Source organism: Struthio camelus, chromosome 13 (assembly GCF_040807025.1).
Source record: "Struthio camelus isolate bStrCam1 chromosome 13, bStrCam1.hap1, whole genome shotgun sequence".
NCBI classification, from domain to species: domain Eukaryota; kingdom Metazoa; phylum Chordata; class Aves; order Struthioniformes; family Struthionidae; genus Struthio; species Struthio camelus.
In genome coordinates, this window is record NC_090954.1 from 3,371,837 (window position 1) to 3,384,668 (window position 12,832).

At 45.8% G+C, this 12,832-nt stretch overlaps 1 protein-coding gene across 6 annotated transcripts in view; it reads right to left on the bottom strand.

The window, feature by feature from the left end:
* The window catches only part of FSTL4 (follistatin like 4), a 359,281-nt gene that overhangs the window by 212,021 nt on the left and 134,428 nt on the right, over window positions 1-12,832 (bottom strand). Inside the window, exon 1 of one of the 6 annotated variants that reach the window (XM_068959799.1) lies at window positions 11,696-12,447. The exons of the other annotated variants lie outside the window; for them this stretch is intronic. The gene's annotated coding sequence lies outside the window, so the exon portion shown is untranslated. Of the gene's footprint in view, window positions 1-11,695; window positions 12,448-12,832 lie in introns of those variants that run through there. 6 annotated transcript variants of the gene reach the window in all.

Consider the following 12,832-nt stretch of genomic DNA (forward strand, 5'->3'; position numbering starts at 1 on the left):
CCATCTTTCCATGCAAATTCACCATTTCAAGAAATAATGCCACCGTCCCATTCTGGATCCCCTTCTCTCACTTGAAGTGACAAATTACATCTAAAAAGGGAACTTTAATGAACAGAAGTGAACTTCTAATGAAGGCTGTATTGATAAAGTGTCAAGTGCAGGGGCTCTGCTCCCAAATCATTTACATACATGGAGAGAACACCATAAATCGCGTGCCTCCTAGCTGCCCCCAGAGTGCAGTCTACACGTCCTCCTCAGCTCGATCCCTGGCAATGAACAGGTAAGAGCAGAAAGAGAAATTAGCTGCAGCAGAGCATGCAAAGCTGCACGGGGCACCCTGTGGGTGCAGGTACAAGCCAATGCACCTGCACAGGTGCAATTCAGTGCTGCCATCCTTCCTAGCAGGGCAGCCCGTCTGACAGGGTACTGCACATTTCCAGCCCCCCCCCCCCCCCCCAAAAAAAAAAAAAAAAAGAGAAAGAATAGAAAGCATGGGTCCAGTGCCTGTGGCATGCAGCCCTACATCCAGCAGAAGGCATAGGCTCTTTGCTTCAGCTGAGTGGGCATCGCAAAGAGGAGGACCCCCAGGGGCAGGTAAGAGCCAAGACATCTCCATCATGCCTTTTAGCACTGCCCCTGCCCTTCACCTGTTTTTAACCTTCTTTAATAGACAAAAATATGACTTCTGTGGCCCTGCTCCTGCAAACATTGCTACGAGGACTACAAAATCCAAAACTATCATCACTCCGTATCTAAGTAGGACATGATTTATTCCTATTTTTCTCCCTTCAAATGCTCACTTTTCCCAGGTTTTTCTTAAACTCTACAGCCTGGCTTTGTATGTCTTCCTGGAGTAACAAACTTCTAGAAGCTATGAGTAGAAGAGGAGACTGTAATACAAAAAGCATGAAAACGCCAGAGCATCCAGCAGTGCTGCACAGAGTTATTCAAAGCCCCATTTATCCCATTACAGACAGGAGCCTGCAGTGAAGGATTTTCATGTACTTCTGTCACAAAACACACTTTAAGAGATAGGGCTTTTAATACTCTCCCGTTTCATCCTTCTGCACAGCGTACTTGGTGTTCTAACCTTACCCCCTTCTCCACCTCATTCTCCTCTCATTTCATGGAGAAAGTCCTCCAAAATTAAAAAGCCTATGCTTACAAACTTGCTAAGTTTATGGTTCAGGCATCTTTCCGATAAACGGTAACTCTTTTGCATGTAACACAAGAAGTTTAATTTTTGGTGAGGTAAACATGGCTCTGCAGACCACACACTGGCTTCTCATCATCTAGGCACTGGTCTGGTTTGACAGAAGCAAAGACAGTTAAAGATGCTGGTTTTGGTCACACTGTGAAAGAGATGCGTTTAAGAGTCGGACGCGTTAGTATTCCCCAAGCTGCCCCCCAACGGTGACACTGTAAGTGACAGGACAACAACAGGTAGTCTGATGGAAAACTGCCATCTAAAGCATGACCGACTAAGATTGCCCTCAAAAATAAAAAGGCTAAAAAAAGGGGGGGAGGATGTAAATGGAGGCAACAGAGCAGCAGTTCTGCATGATGCAGATGGAAACAAACTGTACCGCAGCAAAGTAGGAGACTTGGGTTTGAATTTTCTCAACTACTCAAAACACCTTGACTACAAGTCCTGTTCTAGATGATGTTTCCTCCCTGTGATGCTGGAGGAATCCATCCCCTTTTCTGGATCTAGCAATTTCAAAATAAAACAGGAGAATAGAGTAGAACCACACCAGCAGATATGGGATCAATTAAAATGTATTTGGACATTTTTACTAGAAATACCAAAAAGAGGAATTAGTCCATGGAAAAAAAAATTTCTAATATATAGGCTTCATCCCATCACTACCAAGCGCAGAGTACTCTGACATCTGTGACAATACAGTTATCAACCTCTCAAATGTATTTTCATTTTATAGAGCCGTTGGTATTAGCCAGTTTTATCTTTATGGAATATAGTCTTTACTTGCCATGTTTTCACTGCAAACGAGAAGCACAACCCTGAGAGGTTGGGCAAGATACTATGGCACTTGGATGTCCTTGAATCAATTTGAAAGCACTCACAGAGGTACTGAAACGTTTAGCCAAAGGATGTAGATATAGATGCATTTTAAAGCCTTAACTATTTAGCCTGCCAATACATTAATTTTCTGTTTTCATTGGCAGTGTTATGATGTTTATGACATTCACACATCCAGTTTAATTAACTGTCTCCCATCATATTTACTCCAATCACACCTTATTTAGAGATCAGTAGATAAAGAGCTGAATTTTGTTATTTATGACAATGTTTAGTTTTGGTATAACCTCATCATAGGATGTATTTTACAGCCTTCTGTCTCACAAATGATTGAGCATAACTGCAGTAATTTTATAAACCAAGTAAAATTAATATCCCCTTTTATTTCTGATCCTTATTGACCACGATGTGTTAAAGTCATAATCAAGCTGCTGTACAAATGCAAAACTTAACCTGACTTTAATCACCACTTATGTCTAAGGAAAAAAAAAAAAAGCTTTATCAAGAGAAGCGTAATCATGCACCTAAACGAGAAGTCTGTTTGTATGCACAGCAATTGGCAGGTACATTTTCAGGCAGGATGTGGTAAGTCTCAACCCACTTAGAGCCTCCATGCACGTGGCTCTGACATAAATGGAGAGGAGGAAATAGCTGCTGCCTGGGTAGCTCAAGGACTACCGCCCGGCACCCCGGGGCGAATATAAGCCTGCCCTCCCCTGCCTCATCAGGGCAGGGCTCTGTTCCCTCTGCCCCGACACACAAAATACTATACTCTTACTCAAGTCCCTCAAAATAAACCCAGACAGGTACGAACGCTATGGAAGAGCCACCTTCAAAGATCTCAACCTCCATCTCGCTCTCTGCGTCCAGCTAGCAGGTCACAGCCTGCAAACGGGCTTCAGAAAGCAGCAGCAGCTGGAGGCACGGGAATGTACACCAAAGCTTGAATCAAGACCATGCGATGGGCCTTAACGGCATCCAGCTTTTTTGAAAATTTTCTTCTTCAAGAGGAGGAGAAAAAGCATCTGTGTTGGAAAGGAAGGGGAAGGAAATGGAAGTGCACTTCCTGTAACTGCATGATCAAGACGAACAGGAAGGAGGAGTCTGGAGAACACTACATGGAGCGTTACACTGGTTCACTCTCGGCCCTAAGCTTGGGCTCCTCTTCTATCCTCACCCTGCACAGTGTCAGTCAGGAAACTACCTCGAAAGTTGTTATTTTAAAGCCCACTCTTCCTGTGCTGCTGCTCAGGCAGGCTGCGGCGACCGGCAGCTGTACTCATTTTGTGTTGTTATTGGTTTCCAAAGTCATTATTTAAATTTTCAGCAATATTCTCGCTCCTTCCATTAGGCTTTCACATGCACAGAGGAGTTTAAGTCATTGATTTCAAATGCTCTTGATGGAAATGCTCAAAAGGAAAAGAGATGCATAACACAAGTTCCTCTATAGCTTTAAAAGCACTCCTTGGTGTTTTAAACAGCATTGAGTCATCAACTCACTTCGCATTTTGTATGCGCGCCTAAATTTCTAACTTTCCAATGATTTGAGAGTTTTGAGTAGCGGGAATGTGCTACATGGAGAGATGCAGAAAGACGAGTGCACCGTGAGAGGAGGAATCCCCCTCACCCACCGGGCACGCAAACGCGGCGATGCCATCTCAGATATCTCCACTACACACAAGCACAGTAACCAAAGCAATTGCTCAGCGCCTGGATGCCCAGCTCCACAGGGCCTAAAGGAAGAGTTAAGCATCTAAAGAATGGATTACCTGCACGCAATCAGGCCTAGCAATGGTGCTAGTCCATTAGAAAGGAAAAAAAAAAAAACAAACTAGGCAGGTCCCACGAGCCCTCACTCACGCCAGCTGGCTCACAGAGGGACTTCAGGGATGGATACCAGCGGCCCAGCAGCACTTAAGGCTTCTAAGGGTCACAAGGCAAAGCGAATTTTATTAGCAGGAACAGAAAGACATCTGGATTCTAGAGGTTTCTAGAATTATAGCTGAACTTCACAACGAGGGCCGCACTTTCGGGATATAGTTGCTTAAAGCAGGACTCAGGCAATTGCCAAAAGCCAGTCACCAACGGTGATCATTGCGCATCTTTGCGACACACATAACAACACGTTTAGATGCAGTTCCATGCAACTTGTACGCTCTGTTCCAAAAGAAATTTCACATACGCACAGGGATTTTCAGAATCAGGCAGAAGCCTGTAAGCTTTCAGAGACGTGATGAAGAATAGGAATCTGTTGACTTTTTGTTCAGGGCTAAGATGAACTAAATAAAGAACTGCATGGCTTTGCGATGCTTAAGCATGTCAAATCTCCAAAGTTGCCAAGCACTACTTGCTAGTAGCACACTATAAACGTGAATATTTTGCATTTGGCATCGCAGTGTTATAGCTGAGTTCTTACAAAAGAGAACATCCGCTTCTAAAGAGTTTTGAATTTTGCTCAGACTTTTGAGAAGGCTGCAAAACAGCATTAATTACCAGTGGTTGAACACTTGAGGAGAGAAAATGTGCTAGCCAGTTCAACTATAGAATTCATTAACATCTATTAAGTTCATCCTTGTAAAATAATCAAGTTTTACAAGTCCACAAAAAGGTTCTACTTTGTACCTGTATCTTGCCTGTGGAATGATCATTCAAACTTAAGACACCAAGATCATAGGTTAGGTGAGACCTTGCTGTAAATTTAGCAAGAGCCGCAGTGTATTTCCAGTGCTATAAAGCTCAAGCAGCGTGCAGCGTTCTGTGAGATGCCACGTCCTCATGGTGCTCACATTACATATGGATTTCTCCTTATCCATCAGTATGTTTGCATGTGGTGCGGTAGAGTTGCTGCTAAAAGAGGACAATAAATCCAGACGAATATCCTTTTTGGGAAAAAAAATAGACTTCAAGGAAAGCCATTGCTTCAGTTTTTCGAGCCTATCACTTTTGCTCCAGGCTGTGGTCTTTCTGCGCTCTTCTTGGTGAGCGCCTTTCACATTCAGACTCGGGGAGCTTATATTCACATTTCAAATTTTATATAACTTCCCTTCCTGCTCAGAATTCCCAGACTCACCAATCTCTAATCCAACCCTGTCATCACACAGCTTGAAAACACAACGCTGAATGCTTATCCACTGTTGCCAACTAACTAAAAGAAATGTCTCAAGTGAGCGTTCACGTATCCAGTATGAGGTGCAGACAGACATGCAGGGTAGTCACATGTAGAGAAGAGTTAAGAAGTGGATATGGTATATCAAACAAATGCCTTCCTTCTTTACCAGAAACAGTTATTTCTTTACTGATTTGTGTGAGATAAGAAGGATGACGTTTTCAAAAGCTCCTAAGTGACTCAACAGACAACCTCCTATTGAAAGTCAAGGAGATTAAGGCTCTTACTCTTCTTCAGGAGTGGAAGCTAAGTCGCTTTTCAGGAATCTCTTTGCTAAAGCTGTGTAGGTGAACAAGTAATCCAGGTAAAGTGTGCTCACTGCGCACTTAGCTGGGGCCGGAGTGGTGCTGGCCCCCCACAGAGACAGGCTGTTGGTGCCTTTTCGGTCCCGCTCTGCTTACAGACAGCAGCATTTAAGCCAGCTCCAGGGCCTAAGTTACAGCACCTTCTCTGGGCCAATTTTTTTTCACTGCTCACTTTTCTTTTACTAAACTAGAGTTGTATTGCCATTTTAATCCTAAGTTTCTCCGCTAGCCCTGCCCCAGCATGCTCCTTCCAGAGGATATAAGGGAACTCCTAGAAGATGGACTTACAATTGTTTTCCATAATGCTTGTGCTAGAAAAATATTTTTCCACCCAGTCACAAAGCCCTTTGACTCCTCACACTGTACAGAGGGGGGACATATCCTTCCATGATATGTCCTACAGGGTCAAACCTCGAGCTGCCCTACCTTGCCATGCAATTTGCACTTGTTGTTCTTGGCAGGCAGCATCAAAGAATCTTCCCTCCCCAGCAAGAGCAAGGAGAAATCTGCCATTTAATTTGCATCTTTTAAAGCTCTCTAGAGTATCTTTATTCCCAACCAAGCCTACTGTGCCACCTCCTCCATCAATATCTCCCATGTCAGTCTTTGGAAGCAGAAAAGCAACACCACAACAAAAACTTGTAATAGCCAACACCCTGCAAAAGAACCCAAATGTTTTTCAAAGTTATTTCCATCACTTTCACATCTGCCTGTTCCCACTCCCGGAAAGCTGCCACCTGTTTTGTTTTGTTTTTTTAAATCGGCACAATAGACTTTCTGCAGCCCAGCCAAGCCAGGGTTTACACCAGGGCTTCACAATCCCCTTCCTGCCCACTCTCATACTCTTTTTAACTCCTCTTCTCCATCTGTTCTTCTCCTTCCACCTAAATTCCTGGAGGTTTGGAGTGCTGACCAGGTGGGGCAAAAGGGGAGATAACTTTAATAATCTGAAGCTTCCACTAGTCCAATAGTAAAGTGAAAGCATGAAATAGGAAGAGGAGCACACATACACACACATACTGTACTTTAAAAATCTGAACTAGGATGAGTTGTTCCTATTGCGAAAAACATACTCTGATTAACACTTTTGACTGTCTCCACCGTTTCTCTTAAAATCCTCCTGAGGAAGTTCTTCCTTCATGAAGTGAAATTTTCCACCATCCGAACCACAGAGACTTCTTTTTGCACCTTATCCATGCGAACAAGTGGTCAGAGCTGCTGCCTGGAAAGCGTGGCCCTGTGCCAGGCGGCTAGTAGGGAATTTCTGCAACTCTTAGACAAAAAGAGATCATTATATGTTTACTATTACATTTCATACTGAAAATATCATTCATGCAAAACCATTTTACCAGGTGGTTTTCCAAGTCAGTACGGTTATTCCCAAATTGATTATGCTAGCAAGTACTTTGCCGCATCAGTAAACTCCTGCACACGTTGTCAGAACATTTTTCAAATTGATTATGGGAAAAGCCTCTCCTTACTTTCCTTGCCATTTGAAGGGGACCATCCCAGCACAGCAAAAACCCTCAAAAGGATGCAGAATAAATTAAAGATGTGCATAATTATACAAACCTTTGTGCAGGAATACACAGCAGAAAACAGCAGCAACTAATCTCACAAAATCCTCTTGAGAAAACAGGAAGATTTTTCACTCTTTGAAACGTGATAATGAGAAAACAATTCCCAGATGCTCAAACAAGATGATTTCATCTGGTGGAAAGTTTATAATTATATATGTTAAATGCATCGGTCCACTTTCAAGATCAGTGATAATGATCTTACATTTTTAATAGAGCCCTTCATCCCTGAGGATCGAGGAGACCTTACATAGGCACTCCACGATTGCTACAGCTACCTTCGTGCTGCAATGTGGCAGCTGTTTAATATAGCTACATATGCCGTAAACGCCCCACTGTATTATGGGGTCAATAGAGTATGCTCGAGAGAGCAAGGTTACAGAAAGCCTTCCTCAACCCCCTGCCTTTCCATACAAGAGCTCAAGGAGGGGGAAAAAAAAGACAGGCTGGACCTGCACCCTCAGAAGACAGGACTGCTGCTGGAACCTACAGCTCTTTGTACCCACAGGAAAAGACATGCTCTGTATGAGGCAAAGACATGACATTATGGCTGGCCAGACCCAACTCAAGGACCATCCAGACACATGCAAGGCCCCCAGCCTAAGCATTGCTAGCAAGAGCGCTCTGACTAGCAGGATGGTTCAGCTCCAGAAGGGGTTCACACTCAGCATGAGTTCAACTGTCGCTGAACACGAGTACTACGGACTTGGGCACAGCCCGGTGAGAGCTTCAGCCTCCTGGCAACGCTGGCTGCCTTTAGTTTGAAAGGGAAGGAAGACGATCAGAGAACAAGTTGTTACTTAGACCAAAAGAACTGGTCTGAAAGTCTTCAAGATGGTTGTGTCAATATTTGATGAACATGGAGTGATAAGAGCAGAGAAAAGATCAAAAGGCCTTAGCCATAGGGTGCCCTAAGTTAAACGCAAGGATGTTATCCAACGACTCAAAAGACAGGAAGATCACAGAGCCAAGGGCTGTATAACATAAAACTGCAGGCTGTACGTTGCCACGGGCTGCATCACTCCCGATACCTACCTAAAATCCTCGTAGTACTAGAGCTCTCCCCTGCACCCACCACCCAGGAGAGTACTGCACCCGCAGCTATTCCCCTTGCCCTCACTGGGCTGTGCAGTCCTCTAAACCAAGAGCTCATTGCCTGGTTTTAGTTCCGGACACTGCCTCGTGTGGTCGTAGCCAGAGAGCAAACCAAAAACAAAGGCACCAGAGCCAAGTTTAGAGTCATTAAATGCAAGTTATGCCACTTCAGCGTAAACAGAAGGATCAGCTCCAGTGCCTCAAGAAATGCTCTTCAAACTGACCTTGAACTATACTTTGCAAACAAGACCTTCCTCTTCTGCTCTCAAGTGTAGTCCTTGAGCTATTCTCGCAGGTAATCTTAGATGGTAGAAAAGAAAGCTATTTAACCTCTTGCTTATGAGGACAGAGTTCCTAAGGCTTTTAAATTGTGAACAGTCAGCAGAAAGCAATGATACAGAGAAAAGCTTGCAAATCATTATCTGAACTATGGTATGAAACAGAGACAAAGTACGAGTGAAAGAGGAAACCCTCCAGTTGACTTTAATGGGTTTTGATTTAAGCTCTTTAAAATGGAGAGTGGGTCTTAAGAGACACAAAATCTAACTAGGCTGAATTTCACCAGTGCAGATGTTATTACCAGTCACAAAGAAAAGCTCTGTGATAAAGAACCTGCCCGGATGCTGTGATTCAAGTAAAGAGGGAGATAGTCCTGCAGTTTTTGAGGTTTGCATCCTTTATTTCATTCTTCTCCTATAAAGATAGGCTTAAGAGCACAGAAGCTGTTTCCCAATTTTAAAAAATGAGGGGCCTTGACCTTGCTTGGCAGACACATCTACAAGCATTCATATGAAGCAACCTTCTGAGCAACTAGTCCCTGAAAACTACGGTTTAGCTAGCAGTTCACACTATGGTCTGAAGGCTCAGCAGGGCAAAGCCACTTTTCCCTCATCACACAGTATGAGGCCAAACAAATCAATAACAGGTTGTTAATGCCAATGAGTTCAAACCAGCAGTTTGTTTTTAAAATGAAAAGTTACTGAAGCATAACTAAAAATTGCCTAAAAATCAAATTAGCTGCAAAAGCAATAAATAATTAAAGCAATAAGCTAGTTCATAGAGAGAGAACATAATTTAATTCATCTTACCACTAAGTATAGAAAGATCAACACTGCAATGAGAGAAGACACATACGGGAAAGCAGCGAGCTACGGTGCTTTTAAATCTGTAGCCACACACAACCAGCACAATAGCAAAGTGACTGTGCGCATACGTTTGTGTGTGCGCATGTGTGTGAATATATATATACATATATATACATGTATATATGTATCTATAAATCAAATCCTAGCAGTAATAGAGTACTTTTAAAGAGCAAGGAGCTGCTGAGAGCCACAAAACTGACTCAAGCAGTTACTGATACGCCGCGTACGTGGAACACATTTTGGAAAGCTGAGAGAGATGGGAAGGACAGAGCAGGGTGTTATTTGAGCTAAAATCTTTACCAGCTCTAGAAAGGGAATCATGTTTATGGTCTCTTCCAGCCCATGCCTCTGCACACCCTTTCCTGTTTTCACCATGACCACAGACAAACCTGTAAAGACTTGAGTTTTCTTCCACGTCTTACAGGTAGGCAACCCATGAGCAAAATGGGTCAGGACGGCCTTTGCGTAAGAGAAGAGCACGTATGAATGCACGCACGGTCGTCTTAACTGCCTAGCACACGCACACACTCTTACTTTTTCCTTAGACAAAGCCAAAACCTTTAGGATGATTAAGGTCAACTGAAATAACTAAATACAAACCTGTAGAGATGTTATAGATGTCGGCGGTAGAGCATTGTCCCAGTACTACAGTATTAACGCGGCTTCTCTGTATTTAAAAAGTTAAGAAGTACTGGGGTAATGGCTTGGTCTCCTGAGGCTGTTGAAAGGTTTTTAATTTGTTTTTAAGGATGGTTCAGCGTAGACCTTGCAATCTCATCTCTAGCACAACGCGAAGCCCTGCCTTCCCCGGAGAGAGGGGTAAGAAGCTATCTCGCAGAGCTGCGTGTCACAACAAGGTACAGAGCAAAGTCATTCGAGGCTGGTCTGTACCACAGAAACATCTATCAAAAATAATTCAGCACAGCCACACGGAAAAGTCATCCTGACTTTGACAGTAGAGTTCTCCTATAAAAACACTCCACCTCCTCTATATGCATGGTGCTATGCATTAAATATGCCGAAAGCCTGGGGGAGCACTCGCCCCTCGCTCAGTACGGCGCACGACAGATAGCGGGGGCTCAGGGCCGGGAGGCTCCAAGTACTTTTCACACTCTCCAAGGCTACAGGTGGTGCGCGGAAGAGCCGCTCCACCAGCCATGTTTTACATCAGGCTGGACCTTTCGGTGAGGTGCTGAATCTCACTGGGTTTTTTTTTTTGTTCGTTTCAAGCATGGCCTTGCTTCAACAGAGCCTCTATAATTCAAACAGTAGGAAGATCCTCTCTGAAACTTGGCTCAAGTGCTAATACAACATAGGCACTCAATAATTATTCGCTGCACACCACCATATCCTTCTGTATGTTCTGCATGATCTCTTTCCAGCAGTTGACAAAAAGGGAGACTAAGCAGCTAAAGGCCAAATTTGCACACACAGTCAGGCACGTAACTCCCACTGGTGCCTAAGGAGAGGTTAGACATCTAGACATGGTGAGACACAGCTTAAGCGGTGCGTGTTTTACCGCACGCCGGAGCAGAGGCGGCCTGGCTGCGGAGGGCTGGGGTTTCGGCTTGCCTTGCCCTGGCCCCGCACGCGGCTCCGGGCGAATGCTCCGGAGGGAGCCGGAGGGTGCTGCTTCCCCGAGGGCAGCTCCACGCGGTCGGGGGGACGACCTTCCGCAACGCCCCGGGGAGCGAGCGGGAGCCAGCGAGGGTGACATCTGCTCCTGCACCGCAGGCGAGGAGACCCCCGGGACCACCGGCTGGGGAGGGAAGCAAGGCGGCTCCGCGCAGCAGGCTCTGGCCCACAGCCACGCTGCAGAGGTGATGGAAAGGAGGTCATGTTTTCTAGGGGAATTTGCCCTCTGTGCAAGGAGGACAGGTTTCTCCAGCAGAACTGAGGATGGGAATACCACAAAGACAAGAGTCCACAGCAACCGTTCGGTGTTAAAGGGACGCCAACATCTGCCGTGGCATGACAACGCTAAAACGCTCTATCCTTCCCTTTACATCCGCGCCAGCAAGCGCGCCTAAGGACGTCAAGCTTTTTGCTTTTGCCATATTAAGCTCTTCAACAGTAAAACAACCTTCTCAGCTGCTCTGAAAACACAGAAAGAATAAACAGGGGAAGACACCGCTAGCTGCCCGGTGAATAACCTCCCCCGACAGCTCATCCCTCTCTCCAGCTCCCAGGCTCCTACAGTCACTGCCTCACCTCCAGGAACGACTAATTTAATCAAGCTTTACATCAGTAAACCAGACTAGGTCAGGAGCTTGTATTCTTTTAAAGCATTTGGCTCTTTTTCTTCCAAACAATCCTCCCTCTCATCCTTCCTAATTGCTACAGGACAGAAATCACAGCATGCTGACCCTCGCGCACCGCCTGTCAGGTTTTGCTTCCCGGCAGCGAGCAGGTTTTACGGCAGCCTTTTCATTCTGCTGCTTCTCCTCTTTCAGAAATGATCCAGTTCCAGTTTCCTTTAGCCAGTAAACTCAGTTCCAGCTAAGAGAGCTTTGAGGCTGTTTCTAAAAAAGACGCGAAGAATTTTTGCTCTGCAGCCAACACCCCCGTCTAAAGCCAGCAGGAACCAGCCAGTCCACTCTTGGACGGTCAACGTCTGCGCGGCACGAGGGGACGGCGACGCGGGAAGCCGAAGGGGCGACGTCCACCGCGACGGAGAACGCAAGGCCGGAAACAAACGGCCTCATTTTCTCGAAAGCAGGCAGAGGGACGGAATTTGTCCGTCCGTCCTTCCAGGGCGGCTTTTGGAGCCGCTGCCTCCTTCTCGGCATCAGCGCAGGGCGTCTTCAGCGCCCGCAGCGCCCTGCCTTCCGCCTGCGCCCCGACCCGGGGCGCATCTTGCCGCTACTCCTCGTTACGGCGCTGAGACGCACGCACGACTGACGGTCCCAAAGATCTCAACGTCTCCACGTAATCGCAATATCCGACAGCAGCAGGCAGGCTTCAGCCTGCCAACGAGGGAACTACGCAGAGGCGCTCTGCAGACTGCGGCTAGACCCGCGCCAAGGACCAACGGAGCAACAGAAGCGACTCCCGACGGCTCCCCGTGGGCCGAGAAGGGCCCCGTCCCTCCTGGGTGGCCTCACGTGCACCTCCTTCGGCGAAGGACCCAAGTCGTCATCACAGCCTGCCCAGCCCCTCGCTAGCCCGGCTGTCCCAATAACTACGTTGTTATCGCGTTAAATACGAGAGACCCCGACGGCAGAGACCGCCAAGCGCTGCCGCGAGGGATTACACAAAAACCCCACGTTAACGCAAGGCAAGTTCTGATCCAGTAAGAGCTGCGGGCTTTAACCCTGCAAATATTTTTAGCAACTTGCAGCTGAAGCGATCGGTCGCTCCCCCATGCAGTATTATCCGTTAAACCGGAGCAGAAAGCTGTCACCTGCCACTGCAAAGTGCTGGCACACACACAATTTATATAACAACTTTCTTTTAAAGATACCAAAATACTTTCACCACCCCACGCTATGTTTCTAAGTTTA